This window comes from Chelonoidis abingdonii, chromosome 1 (assembly GCF_003597395.2).
Source record: "Chelonoidis abingdonii isolate Lonesome George chromosome 1, CheloAbing_2.0, whole genome shotgun sequence".
Lineage (NCBI taxonomy): Eukaryota > Metazoa > Chordata > Testudines > Testudinidae > Chelonoidis > Chelonoidis abingdonii.
In genome coordinates, this window is record NC_133769.1 from 335412005 (window position 1) to 335425652 (window position 13648).

The following is a 13648-nucleotide window of genomic DNA, read 5'->3' on the forward strand; positions in this document are numbered from 1 at the left end:
TGTTGTGGTTAGGGCATCTATACTTGGACAGTATAGAAATTCTCATCAGAAGTGGGAAATAAACTGGAATCCCCAATTAGATACTATGCATGTAGGCAAGCCAAGGAGATGAAAGATGTAGCTTGCAAACGGGTGGGCTGTCTCCTGAGCAGAGGGAAGTGCCTGGTATGAAACAAAATGCCTTATCTTGGTTCAGTGGTCAACTACAACTAGAATGGTATTGTGCCCTTGGGAGGGTGGTAATTCCATGATAAAGTCTATGGAAATGATGATGGCCCTTGACTGAGGTGGACTGCATAAGGGCAGTCTGAGTCCCAGCAGTCTTGAATGGGGGTCTTGGTCCAGGAGTAAAGATAACTGGAATATGCACAGGACGCAGCAGAGATGCATATGGTAGGCCCTGGAAACCAGGTCTTGGGTCTTTAGAATGGCTGATGTGACTTGCTAGGGGAGCATTATGGCAGAGTTGTAGGACTCAAAGCCAGGTGGCCCCTTTGGGCGCACAGATGCCTTCCTCATGGTATAGACTTCTGACCTGCAACATGAAACCTATAGCGGTCTGGTCCTCTTAGGGATCTCAGGCTTGATGAGTTTGGATGGCAAAGGGATCTCTAGATAACTGAGAGTGGATGGAGGATAACAGGTCATGGGCTATGATGCCAGAAATGAAGTTTGAGGGCTTGAGAATCATGGACGCAGTCTCCGCACCAGGTTTGTAGTATTCATTCTGTTGGGACTATGCTTCTGCTTTCCTTGTCCTTATTCCTGGCTGGTAAATGACCCCAAACTTGAATTTCTTGAGAAAAGGGATCAGTATGTCTGCTGCTGGTTCAGGTTCCTGGCCATTTTTAGGTATTGCAAGTTTTTATGATGTCAGAACTTGGAATGGAGCCTAGCACCTTCCAGAAGATGGTGCCATTCTGCATAGGCTGCTTTGATATCCAGAAATTCTTTGTCCGGGTTGTCATAATTCATCTCAGCAGCAGTGAGTTTTCATAAGTAAAAAGCACACTGATGAATTCAATCATTGGGATTATTAGGTTGGGCAAGAACTGTCCCTAGTGCAAACTTTGAAGTGTCTGCCTCCACTATAAATGGTCTGGAGAGGTCTGAGTGCACCAAGATGGGAGCTGTGACAAATTTCTGTTTCAGATTATCAAAGACAACTTGTGCCCCTGCGGTCAATGAGAACACACTGGTGAGCACAGAGAATCCTGGGATAAATCATCTATAAAAATCAGCAAATCCAAGAAGCATTGGATTCCGCAGACATCCTTTGGTGCCACCTGATCTGTGGTGGTCATCACCTTGCAGAGGTCCATTGCCAGTCCCTTGGATATCTCATCTCACCCAAGAAATTCAAGGTCAAACTTGCATTTCTCCAGCTTGGCATATAGATGATTCTGGAGTAGTCTTTCAAGAACACTACATGCCTGCTAGTCATGAAAAGCTGGGTCTTTGTGGAAAATCAGAATATCATCAAGGTTGATAATGACAGAGTGGTCCAGCATATCTCAAAATATATTGTTCAGCACTCTTTCAACACTTTAAGAAGCGTTGCATGACTAGATTTTCATGGTGGCTGTGTCAAGTTTGAAAGGTGGTCATCCACTTGTCTCCTTCATGCATGCGCACCAGGTTATATGCCCCGCACAGATTTAATTTTGTGAAAATGCTGTGCCTAGCCAGTGTAAGAGCTCGTTGATGATGGAGAGGAAGTAGCGGTTTCATATAGTCACCTTGTTCAGGGTCAGATAGTCAGTGCACGGCTGTAGAGAGCCATCCTGCTTCTTGACAAAAAAGATTGGTGCAGACATTGGGCATGTGGATAAGTAAATGAAACCCTTCTGAAGATTCTCTTACATGTACAGGTGGAGAGCCTGAAATGTGGGTTCAGAGAGGGCACCACTCCTTGTCAAAAGCATCTGCAAAGTCTTGGTATTTGTGAGTGATCTTGGCCACAGCAGGCAAAGCTGTGGGGATACTGAGGGCTGAGGTCTTCCAGTGGGTGACATGAACTGCAGAGAGTACTGGTCTGGTTCTTGACGCCTGAGACACAGGATAGTTGACAGTACCAGTGAATGTGGGGGTCATGGGTGGTAAGCCAGGGTATACCTAGGATGATGGGAGTATGAGGGGCCTGGATTAATCCAAACTGATGGTTTTTCTAGTGCCCCTGGAGGATAGCTGTTACTGCAGGTCTAGTGTGGGTTACTGGTCTCAAGGAAAAAAGAGGCCCATAAATAGTCTTGACCAGATCTGGTGAGTCCTTGCGTATGATTGGAAATGCATAGGTCTTAGGAAAGTTCAAATCCATAGAGTTACTTGAGGCCCCTGGGTTGACTATGGCTTATAGATGAATCTTGGAGCTTACCAGTAATCAAATCAATACAGGTGTTTAGAGTTGCATTTGAAACTGACTTGAGGGTGCTCCTGTGCTCACTGTGGCTTGTGGGGAATGAGCAAGGGTGTAGTAAGAACAGAAACTGACACTGGTTCACAAACCCCCCACCCTTGTCATGATTTCCGTCAAATTTGTCAGGCAAAGGAATCTTTTTGGCTCCAGGAAGAGCTAGGTAGGAGGGTCCAACTGAGAAACCTGCACCTGCAGGACCACGTTATGTGATTGAAGTATGATTACTTGCACTTACAGGTTTCTGAGTGGGATCTGCCAGTTCCACTGGGATGTTAGTAGGGTCCATGCTTACACTGAGGACACCTGGCTCTTAAGTTTAGGGGTTGCTCAGTCTGTCAGACAACTGGGAGAAGAGCAATCTAGACTAGTGATTGTAGCAGGCATCAGGAACCAAGGACTAGGGTCAGAACTGGAGTCGGTAGTTGGAAGAAGGAACTGAGAGTCAAACCAGAGGGCAGGAACTGCATACCAGAGCCGAGGGTTAACCCAGAGTCAGAAGCCAAAGGTTGAACTGGAGATCATAGCAGGAACGATGGATGGGGTTCAAAGCAGTGGCAGGACAGAAGCAAGGCTGGGTGCAAGAGAGGGGCAGCAGAAACAAGGTAGTTCAAGGTAGGGGAAGCAAGAACAAGATAGTGCAAGAGCAGGTGCAGTGGTGGGCATAAGCATTGAGCAGCCAGCAAGTTGTGACTGGCTTAAGAGCTGGTCTGCTGGCCCCTGCAATCAATCAGGCAGCCTGATGCAGGCCAGCTGTACTGATGACGGTCAGCTCCGCTGCAGGCCCTGATTGCTGCCATACAGTGGTGGAAGTTGTTCAAGGCATTACTTTTTGGTATTGTACATTTTATCCACAGCAAAACTGTCTGGCTATCACCCTGGGTTGAAAGGGTGTGAGTGCATGAAGGGAGGCCTTTCAAGACTGTATAAACTAAAACATTGTCTGATTGCTACAAGATTTTTGGAAAAACTTCTGATTACATTGGTCTACAATTTTTGAGAAGTTGTCTGCTTCAGAGATAAAATGTGGTATTTATTATGTATTTTGATGTGCTGAATTCAAATATGACAATTAAAACAACTGATTGGCTACTGTTTCTAAGATATTTAAGTTTTTACATTTTATGTCTAGTTATAAATTGATGTAGATATAGAGTTTTAATCATAAAATGTAAACCTAAGGTCTTTCAGTGTTTATGGTTGCTTAGATGATAATATTGCACCTGCCTGTTAGTAACGACTTTAAAAATCAGCAAAAGTTAAAAATAAAAATATTATAAACAAAAGCAAAAAAACTATATGTACAATAGGTTAAGTCCATCATGTCACCGGCGCTTCTTGGCTTTCCTTGTATTCATTTAAATGAGCATCTCTTGCAGCCCACAACTCGCAAGCACTGTTTGGCCCATTTGCCCGATGTATTTCTCCATGTGCAATGTCCTGTGAACAATCGCTCGCCGTGCTGTCCTCACTGCTCCGCAGTTTGTGGACCAAAAAATCACGATGAGAGTGCAAAAAATTATCTTCCAGTGGAACAAGTGCAACCAAGCTTTGAAAATGCCTGAAGGTTTCCACCAACAAACCTGTAGTTGCTGCCTTGTTGTCTGAGAAAGTTTATTGCCCAACTACCTGGAACGCTCCACCGTCTTTCTTGCCTAACGCAGTGCATTCAAAGCATCAATCCTTGAAGAAGTTCACGAATCTGAGGACCAACAAAGACACCTTCCTTAGCTTAGCTTCACTTAACCTAAAAATATCCCACGGAGCGACTTGAAGCTGCTTGTGTTTGTCAAGGCCTTGACAAATTCTTCATCAGACCCAGCTTGATGTGAAAGGGTACAAATCTTCCTTGATTCAACCAAGTGGTGATTCTGAACACTTTTCCTCCAGCTCCAATGACTGTAAGAATGGCCAATCTTCTTGATGTATGGGAATTCTCTTGCTACGGACTATCCCATTCGCAGAGAAAAACGCAGCATCTTGTGTATCCAGCCTGCAGACCAAGCAATGAGAGCAACAAACCTTCAAATTCACCACAAAGCTAGCCACTGATGTTGGTCATAGTTTAGTGCACCTTCAAAAGTTGTTTCATTGTTGTTCATAGTTCCTCATATGGACCGCATTGACCAACTGGAATTTTGGCAAAATCATTGCCATTATGCAGCCAAAACAGCGTTAAGCACTAGTACTTTGATGAATCATATGAAACAGTTTCCACTCATCTGGATCCTGCGGATGCGGCCGTGAACGATGTTCGAGGGCTGCCATCACACATCGATGTTGGTTGCAGGCTACAAAGGTCACCTTCCATGAAGAATCAATAAGAATGGGAGCATAGATCCTTTTCGAACAGTCATGGGTACATGAAACCTCCTAACATCACCTGCAGGAGTATAGTCCAGTATAGCCCACTGCTGTAGTCTGGAGCCCAACAGCTAGACTAGAGCCAATCAACAATTTTAAGCATCATTTTCGTTCTCAGTGACCCAGAATTAGTAAAGTTCGACTACATTTATTTCAGAAGCATTTTGGCTATAGAGCAGTGTTATTGAAAGGATACATACGTAGCTTAAGATACTCATTCAGCCTGAAAGGGAGACTATACTATACATACAAGTTTCTCTCCAAGCATCTTATTCCTTATCAGTATTGATTAGCTAGGATTACTACTGGTTAATTTTATTCTCAGTAAGCTCATGAGCATGAATTTTGTTTCACGATCCAAAACTGTTGTTCTCCTTTACTTAGAAACTGATTAATCACTGATTACTTAGAACTGATTATTTAGAAACTGACTCATGAAGCGAGTCCAAGTTGGTAGTTTTTTCATTGCTGTCATGATATCCTATACTACAGGGGGAAAACAAACCACGCATTGGCCTTAGTCTAAAGTGCTAGGACTAACGGAGTAATGAGTGTTAGTATATAACATATTATGATTTAAGAAACCTAACACATAATAAATATACAGCGATAAACTGCTATTTGGAAAGGAAAATAATCAGGTCTGAAATGAAATGTATCCAATGTGCAACTTTGTTGTCCCTTTAAAAGCAGTGTTGGCAATGAACATTATATCACTTCATATTGACACGTGAACGTTTAGATCAGTCATCTTTGTCAGTTTCTACATTTATTTTAAATATTAGCTCTTGTATAAGACACATATATTGAGAGATTATACTGCTTTGTGTCCTGCTGTGAAATTTTCAAAGTTTGTAACTACTGTAAACGAAAAATCAGTGTTAATTTGGGGTTAACGTGTTAACCTTACTAAAATAACCTTTATACAAAATACATAACGCTTCTGTTAAAACATAAAGTTACACATAAAGCTAATTTACATTAATGTTCTGCTACCATTATAGTTAATTAGTATTAACTACTTTATTGGTATGTGAAAATTTATATTATATAGTCTAATAACATTAGCTATACGTCAGAAGACACAGATTTTCAGATTCTTTCAATGTATCCATAATTACAGCGCTTAGTCTTTTAATGCATAAGAATCTTAATGGTACTATTGTATTGTATCTTGCATAAAAGTCAGCAGCCTTACTTCAAAACAAGTTTTTGTTTGGAAATTTCTATTTTAAAATAATTAGAAACGTAAGAGTGACAAACAGGTCACGACATAAAACTTAATCTGTCTCCATCTACTTTTCAAAACCAGAGAAGCTTCTCTTAACTATTTTAATTTCATTTCAGTTTCATTTCAAAGATGCATACAGTCCCTTGTCACCCACTAAGTGTGTGTTTTAATTAGTACCTGGCTGCAGCTTGGATGGCAGCCACGTCTTGTAAGTTCCCTTATGCAAGTCTCCTGTTTGGTTCTCTGATACCTTGAAAGGTTGCTGACTGCTGGCTCAGAAGTGGTGTGCCGAGACTCCATTTATACACTCTAATTTAAAGCTTCGCGTGCCAGGAATAAATTTTAATGTTTTTTAGAAGGTATCTCTATAGGTCTATATATTATGTAACCAAACTACTGTTATATGGAAAGTAAACATGGTTTTCAAAATGTTTCAGAAACTTTATTTAAAATTAAATTAAAATGCAGATCTTATCAGTTTAGTGTGATCCTTGCCCTTGCTTTTCCTTGCTGAGGTTTCCAATGTCTGGCACGTATTTGGATACTTTAAGCTGCACACAGGCTTCTGAGTGACCCCGACTGGCAGGAGGTCAGCGGCTGGAACCCCAGATTGGCAGCTGAGTTGAGTGGAGGTGGTAGGGCTGAGCAGGGCCGGAGGCCTGGACCTTGTCTGGCAGTGGCAGGGGGCCTGCACTGGAACTCCAACTGGAAGCAAGGTGAGTGGGGCTGCAGCAGGGACCCTGGCTGGCAAGGGTCCAGCAGCCGGAACCCCAGAGCAGTGACTGAGTGGCTCAGCCCACCACCATTCTGGGATTCCAGCTGCCAGCTCCTGCCAGCCAGGGTCTCAGCCCACTGCCAGCCTGGGGGTCCTTCACCCAGACCGGCAGCGGGTGCTGAGTGGGACCAGCCGTAGGACCCCAGCTGGCAGGAGACAGTGGTGGAAACCCCAGAGCGGCATTGGGCTGAACCACTCAGCCTGCTGCCATGTGCCATCAAAAATCAGCTTGTGTGCCACCTTTGGCATGTGTGCTATAGGTTGCCGATCCCTGCCTTGAGCTGTTGCATGGCCCACTTTTCTCCAGATCTCTGGAACAGACATGAATTGTGAATATCTACAGACCTCCTAAAATCTGCAATAGAGGAACTCCTCTGCTGGGATTCAGGAAGTGTGCTATTAGGGAGCCCCTGACCTTTGCATTTTAGAAGGTGCTTTACTGGGGAAGATGATTGCCCTGCTGGACTAATAAGATTAATTGGAGCAGAGAATCTTCTCCTGCAGGAAGTTAAGGCCACTTAGGCAGGCATCCAACTGTTCTTCAGCCCTTTTGGGTATGTCTACACTGCAATTAAAAATCTGTGGCTTGCTCGGGCTAAGGGGTTGTTTAACTGCGGTGTAGACATTTGGGTTCAGCCTGGAGCCCGAGCCCTGGGACCACCATACCCCCTTGCAGGTTCCCAGAGCTCAGGCTGCTACCTGAGCCTGAACTTCTACACTAGAATTAAATAGCCCCTTAGCATGAGCTAGGGGCTATTTAACACCAAGGCCAGCCATGGGTGTTTACCTGCAGTGTAGATGTACGCCTAGAATAATAGATTCTAAGGCCAGAAGGGACTATTGTGATCTAGTCTGACCTTCTGTATAACACAAGCTATAGAACTTCCCCAAAATAATTCTATAGCATGTCTTTTAGAATAACATCCAATCTTTGATTTCAAAATTTCCAGTGATAGAGAATTTACCATGACCCTTGGTAAACTGTTCCAGTGGTTAATTACCCTTATTGTTAAACATTTACACTTTATTTCCAGTCTGAATTTGTCTAGCTTCAACTTCCAACTATTAATCCTGTTACACCTTTCTCTGCTGAATTGAAGAGCCCATTATTAAATATTTATTCCCCATGTAGATACTTAGAGATGGTAATCAAGTCCCCCCTTAACCTTCTTTTTGTTAAACTAAATAGATAAAGCTCAATGAGTCCCTCACAATAAGGCATGTTATCTAATCCTTTAATCCAGGGGTGAGGAACCTGTGGGTTGAATGTGGCCCACTGCTTAATTTCATCTGGCAGCATACCATGTGTCCAGATTGCTCTATACTAGTGACTTGTCCTCTTTGTCATTTCCCCAATTTTTCTGTCATCTACAGACTTCAGTATGACTTTTTTTCTTGTAGGTTGTTGATAAAAATGTTAAATAGCCAAGAACTGATAATTACCCTGTCATCATGTTTACCCTTTTTAAGAATTGGCGTTCTTCCAATCTTCTAGAACTAACCCAGTGCTCCAAGATTTAATAAAAGTCAACTTCTTCCAAGATCTAAGTTACTTAGATACTTCACTAATAGGAACTTCAATAAAATAGAACTCTTGCTGCATAATTCACTCAGAAAACTTTGTACCAGATTAGTCTGCTTCACCACCTCCTTTGTCATACTTCTGTGCTCAGTAATAGGTAAACAACTACCCTTCAGTAGACCTGCTGAGGAAACTGCTTGCTCAGAGAAGCAGTGCCTAAGTTGTCAGACAGGGACTCTGAGGCCTTGGCTACACTGGTGCTTTACAGTGCTGCAGCTTTCTCGCTCAGGGGTGTGAAAAAACACCCCCCCTGAGCACAGCAAGATACAGCACTGTAAAGCACCAGTGTAAACAGTGCCGCAGCTCTGTAAGCTAATCCCCACGGGGAGGTGGAGTACGTGCAGCGCAGCGCTGGCACTGCGACCACACTCACACTTCAAAGCGCTGCTGCGGGAGCGCTTCCGCTGCAGTGCTGTGCACTTGCAAGTGTAGCCATACCCTGATTCTGAATAGGATGCCTGCTTCTTACCCCAGGCTTTTAGATTTGTATATACAAGTTTCTTTTGGAAACTAGCTGCTGCATAAAATATGTGATGACAGAATTTGGCATCAAGCATTTTATGTGCTGTCATTTTACAAAGAGAGCTTTATTTGTCAGATTTTGATAAATACCATTTTTTTTGTTGGGTACAATAGAAACTTTGATATATGCTAATGACTTAAAATCTGACCGCGTTGTAGTTAGATATCTTTTTTTATTCAGGAGTTGGCTTTCTTGAAGAATTCTCACATGGTTGATTTTGTGATGTAGACACAGTTGACTGTTTTGCAGAAGGTCCAGATGACTGGTGTGGAGCATGGTTTTGAAGAATTGAACGATTAAATAGTTACAGAGCATGAACTATCCCTTCATCTTAAAGGTGCCTCTTTCAAGTCAAGATTGAGAAAGGTAGATGATGAGCCTTTATTGGATTAAAGCAGTAGGTAGTTTGCAAAGTGAAGGACATCTAAACAGATAATAATTTGGCCTTTTCTGATCTTCCTCAAGGATTCTGCAATTCAGTGTTTACATGGATGTTTAGAGAACTTATAAGCAAGTACATGGAATTAATAAATCGTTCCAGAGACTAAGTTTTTTTTATTTGATTAAAATTGAAATGTTTATTTACACTAAATGAGATATTATTGGAAACACTTAGATGGCAAAAGGGAATTTCCACTCTAATATGCTGTATGACACTGATTCTAAATGTCCTTTGTTCAAATATTTGCATGTTATTTGCTTTATTGAAACCATAATTTGTGTCAATAATTGGACAGGATGCATTTTATTGAACAACTGCTTATTTGATAGTTCATTCTAACACAATTTTAAAACATAAATATTTCTTAATATTGTACTCTGTTATGAGATCATGGAGTTTGGGTGTCTACGTATGGGATGTGGAGAGTTGGAGACAGAGCAGTACTTAGAGCCCTTGGCCAATTCCATGGGAAATCTGGTGTGGAATAATGTAACCCGAGTGGGGAAAACCCCTTCACTTTGGGTGATTGGAGGAAAGTGGACAGTTCCCTTAGGGCTGTTTTGCCAGGCTTCAGGAGATGGAGCCTAGCCGTATGTCTCTGAGCAAGTTCTGAAGTCCCCTGTTGCACTTGTTCTCTTGGAGATGTTCACTGTACCTGGGGAGCTCATTGCCTTTCAGAGATTAAGTCCCCTACCCTGTTTATGAAGGAATAATATGTCAGCAACTCTGAAAATGTAACATTATAGTATTTTCCTTCTGGCCCATTCCTGTAATAACTTCCATAAGAAGTGATGATCTGGTCCCAAGTTATTTCATTTTTTTATTTTACATTTAAAAAGAACACCAGCTGACTACATCATCAGTGTAATGTGTGTATCTACTGTCTTAATGATGTAGACTGGTCTCAGTCTGTAATGAAATTTGAAAGAGAAATTTACAATGTAAATTTCAGAGTCATTGCAGCCCTTGAAGCAGATTAAATATTTCTAAAATCTTTTTTATCAAAGTTCTCTTAAGCATATTATTGACAAAGTTGATTTTAATCTCTTTTGAAGGTATCAAATTCAAATTTAAAGAGAAACTGCAGTGACTAATTTTGTGACTTTAGATGTTTGCAGTATACTATTTAAAGAAGAAATGCATAAAAGAGTTTAACATTGTTTGCCTTTGTCACTTGTGTACTCTGCAAAGTTAACCAGATTCAAAAGCTGTGTGGGGGGGCAGGGGCTGTCATTAACCTACAATATCCAGCTAGCACAATGGGGACCTGACTGAATCCTTTCTGTGCTACTGCGATACAAATGATTGATAAATAATCACTTTCTGAATCTTGTTAAATTATATACTGCTTAGTTATGATTAAGGTGCCTTTAGTCACGGTATTTCTGGAAATTCATAGACAAGTCATGGAGTAATAAATTTGAGCCCATGGACATGTCCTGTTGTGTATACCCCTGACTAAATCTTGGGTGCTCTGGGCCCGAATAGTGCTCAGGGCGACCGTGGGTGCTTGGAGGGGTGGTGGCCTGGTAAGCCACCACAGCTCTGGGGGTGGGTGGCGAGCCAGGCAGCAGCATGGCTGGGACCCCTGATGCTTGCTGGGAGGGCAGATGGGGGGCTGTCGGCTCCCTACCTCACTCCATGAAGTTCCCTGGAACGGACGACATGCCCATCAGCTCCTAGGCAGAGGCACAAGCCAGGGTTCTCTGTGTGCTTGCACCCACCCTAGTGCCGGCTTCACAGCACTATGGTGACATGTGCAAACTGCTGGCCATGCTCTGCCTAGACCGAGGAACATGTCACTTCCTTCTAGGAAGCCCCTGCAGGAACGCCGCCCAGAGTCCTCACCCCTCCTGTTGCCCCACCTTCTCCCCACCCTGAGCCCTCTCCCACACCAAAATTTCTGCCTGCTGCTGGGGGTGGAGGAGTGACAAGTGGCCTGGAAAAGGGGAATTGCCCAGCCAGTGCTGCGTGAGCTGGCCCAGAGATGTCCAGCTCACAGGGGCGCCCCGGACCAGCCGATACAGATGTTACTAGGGCTCCTGGAAGTCACGGAATCATGATCCATGACAGACTCCACAGCCTAATTATGATTGGATGAGATACAAAAATTTCAGTCAAGAGATTCTCTTGCAGGTCTCCTCTTCAAAACTTCAAAATCTTTAGATTATTAGTATGATACAAAAGAAGCCTAAAATGATGTACAGACAAAAAACAAGCACAAAAAATGTAGCTATGTGTGAGAAAAAACTTGCCCGTAGTGAAATGTGTTGGGCGTGCATAGTATTTATGAGGAGGTGAAATCTCATAATTGGGACTTCTAAAAATTGGGATATTAGATGACTAGTAAACATGGTGAGAGAAGAAACCTCATTGCGCAGGTATTATCTGATGTCTTCCTTGGAGACCAGGTAAACTAATATTCAATAGTCTTAACTTTTAGTTTTCTTTTCTCTTTTCCCAGCTTCATACTGAATCATCTTCCTACTTGGTATACTGTCTTCTCCTCTCAATCCCAATCAGCAACCATTAAGCAGATTTTAAAGTCTCATTGAAAGAATGGAGTTTAAAGGCATGTGTGCTTAACTGCTTTTCTGCCATCAAGACTTAGTGTGTGTAGCGAAATAAAAATAAGTAAATTCTTCCTGGTAAACATCCTTCAACCTATTCTTTTGTTGCTCTTATTGTGAACTCATCAATTTTGTCCACCTTTTAGATTCATTGAATCGGAAATGAAATGCAATCCACCAGCAGTTTTTCTGCCCCTCTTCGCCTTTTTTATTTTCTTGCCTCTGTTTCTATCTTTCTAGGACCTCCATATATTATCTCATGGTGTTCAAACTCTGCTGATCAGCTTGGGTGATGAGAAATTTCCTTTCTGGTCAGATTGCAGAGACCCTTGTTTTTTGCCTCCTCTGGAGCATGGCACAGGTCACTTCTGGTTTGAACTAGAGTCAATGGTGGATTCTTAAGGTTGAAGTCTTTAAATCAAGATTGAGGACTCAGTAGCCCAAGCAGAAGTTATGTCATCCTACAGTAGTGTATAGATAAGTTCTGGCCGCAATGTGCAGGAGATCAGACGATCAGTGGTTCTCAACAGTGCTGATCACACACGTGCATCCAATATGACATCCCTCTGCCATACAATAGTGTGTGGTGTGTGTATTAGTATATATATGTGTGTGTGTGTATTATATATTACTAGTATGGATGTGGCCCACATAACACACACAGACTGCCATATGCGGCCACAGTGCGTAAATAAGTGAGAACCATGGACAGATGCCATCTAATGGCCCTGTTAACCTTAAAATCTACTTGAAATCAACAAGGATGGTCATAATGCTTGGTTGATATCTGCTACCAGTATTATGAATGAATATGTAAATAAGACTGGTTCACGGTATTATCGCGAGCGATATTATATCTGCTCTCTGTTATCTTAAAATGAAATAATTCTGTTATTTATCATTACCAAACTTAGGAATATTTTTTCAAATGAAAAGAGTGTCGCGTGTGTGTCGCGTTGAAAACACAATTTTCTCAACCAATTAGTGGTGATTGAAATATCTTTCCCAGACTCCTCCCCCGCCCCCAAGGTGACTAGTGCAAACCCACAGCAGATCTTAAAACCTGGTTCTACTCTGCTCCCATGTGTGGGATGGAGAGCTGCTGATCAGTGTTTGAGAAAGAGTTCCCCTTCCTCTGGTGCATATGGTGGGTCAGTGTCCCCCTCTGGTCCAGCCATCTCCAGTTCCATTCCACTTAGGTAAGTCCGTCGCCCTTCTGCCTCCCTTGTATCCCAGATGCAGTAGGGATCTTTAGAGCAACCTTATCCTCTTTTTCCTGCTGCCCAGACAAGTCACCACATTCAGTTGTGGTGAGCACATTCTTACTCACTTTTCAGAGTACAACTGCACTGAAAGTGAATGTTGTTTTTGTGGATGATGCCTTACTCCCCGGCAACCTGTACAAAATGGTCGTAGCAACGACTAACGTTTACAAATGATGCTATATCCAAGGGGGAGAAGGTGGCTAAATAAGAGTGCTGTCTGATCTAATGCTATAATGCAGGCAAGTTTCTTGTGGTACAGAAGAATTAAATTGAAATTCTAGAACACAGTAAAAGTAAATGCTTTTCCAGCTATGTCTATACTAGAGTGAAAAGTGGATTGTTTTGTTTTTTTTAAAGCAAGTGACACTATTCACTACATTGCTGCTTTGAAGTAAAATTCAGAGAGCAGATTTTGCTCACTCTGCGTGATTTCCTTTTTACCTCAACTTATATACATTTCATTTTGTTTGGAAAAGGGAATAC

General features: G+C 42.4%; 1 protein-coding gene across 2 annotated transcripts in view; it reads left to right on the forward strand.

Annotated features, from left to right (window-relative positions):
- RDX (radixin) overlaps nt 1-13648 on the forward strand; it is a 102402-nt gene that overhangs the window by 9662 nt on the left and 79092 nt on the right. The window contains exon 1 of one of the 2 annotated variants that reach the window (XM_032776893.2): nt 9138-9254. The exons of the other annotated variant lie outside the window; for it this stretch is intronic. The gene's annotated coding sequence lies outside the window, so the exon portion shown is untranslated. Of the gene's footprint in view, nt 1-9137; nt 9255-13648 lie in introns of those variants that run through there. 2 annotated transcript variants of the gene reach the window in all.